This window comes from Octopus bimaculoides, chromosome 5 (genome assembly GCF_001194135.2).
Source record: "Octopus bimaculoides isolate UCB-OBI-ISO-001 chromosome 5, ASM119413v2, whole genome shotgun sequence".
NCBI classification, from domain to species: Eukaryota; Metazoa; Mollusca; class Cephalopoda; order Octopoda; family Octopodidae; genus Octopus; species Octopus bimaculoides.
In genome coordinates, this window is record NC_068985.1 from 23,638,204 (window position 1) to 23,639,173 (window position 970).

At 42.5% G+C, this 970-nt stretch overlaps 1 protein-coding gene across 1 annotated transcript in view; it reads right to left on the minus strand.

The window, feature by feature from the left end:
• Positions 1 to 970, minus strand: part of LOC106867711 (choline O-acetyltransferase) — a gene marked incomplete at its 5' end in the record, with an annotated part of 213,268 nt that overhangs the window by 144,340 nt on the left and 67,958 nt on the right. The gene's annotated exons all lie outside the window — the stretch shown is intronic.

Sequence of the window (970 nt, forward strand, 5' to 3'; positions counted from 1 at the left end):
CATACATATACATATAGGCGCAGGAGTGGCTGTGTGGTAAGTAGCTTGCTTACCAACCACATGGTTCTGGGTTCAGCCCCACTGCGTGGCACCTTGGGCAAGTGTCTTCTACTATAGCCTCGGGCCGACCAAAGCCTTGTGAGTGGATTTGGTAGACGGAAACTGAAAGAAACCCGTCGTATATATGTATATATATATATATATATATATATATATATATGTATGTATGTGTGTGTATATGTTTGTGTATCTGTGTTTGTCCCACCAACATCACTTGACAACCGATGGTGGTGTGTTTACGTCCCCGTAACTTAGCGGTTCGGCAAAAAGAGACCGATAGTGTAAGTACCAGGCTTACAAAGAATAAGTCCTGGGGTCGACTAAAGGCGGTGCCCCAGCATGGCCGCAGTCAAATGACTGAAACAAGTAAAAGAGTAAGAGAGAGTAAAGAGTATACGTAGAAGTGAGTGAAAGTGTGCATCTGCATATGAGTATACTTTGAGTTATGTGTGCATGTGTATGTAGGAGGTTATTTGTAAACCTCTGTAAGTCACATCATTTAGAGGGAAATTCCCTCTCTCTCTCTTTTTCTCTTTCCCTCTCTATCTGTCTGTCTGTCTATTTGTCTCAATAATCTAAGATGCATTTTATACATATATATTTTGTGTGTATGCATATGTACATCGCGCGATCACGTTACACGCGATCACGTTACACATCGCTGGTCACGATGCGTATTTGCAGTGTTTTAGCCTTCAAATGACAACACCACGCTGGCTGGCTAGGTGAACAGGTCAACATCCCACGTCGAAGAGGAGACTAGAGCAACGTGAAATGAAGTGTTTTGCTCAAGAACACAACTCGCCGCCCAATCAGGGAATGGAACCCACGATCTAACAACCGTGAGTACAACAGTCTAACCACTAGGCCATGTGCCTTCAAGTGTATATATATATATATATATATATAT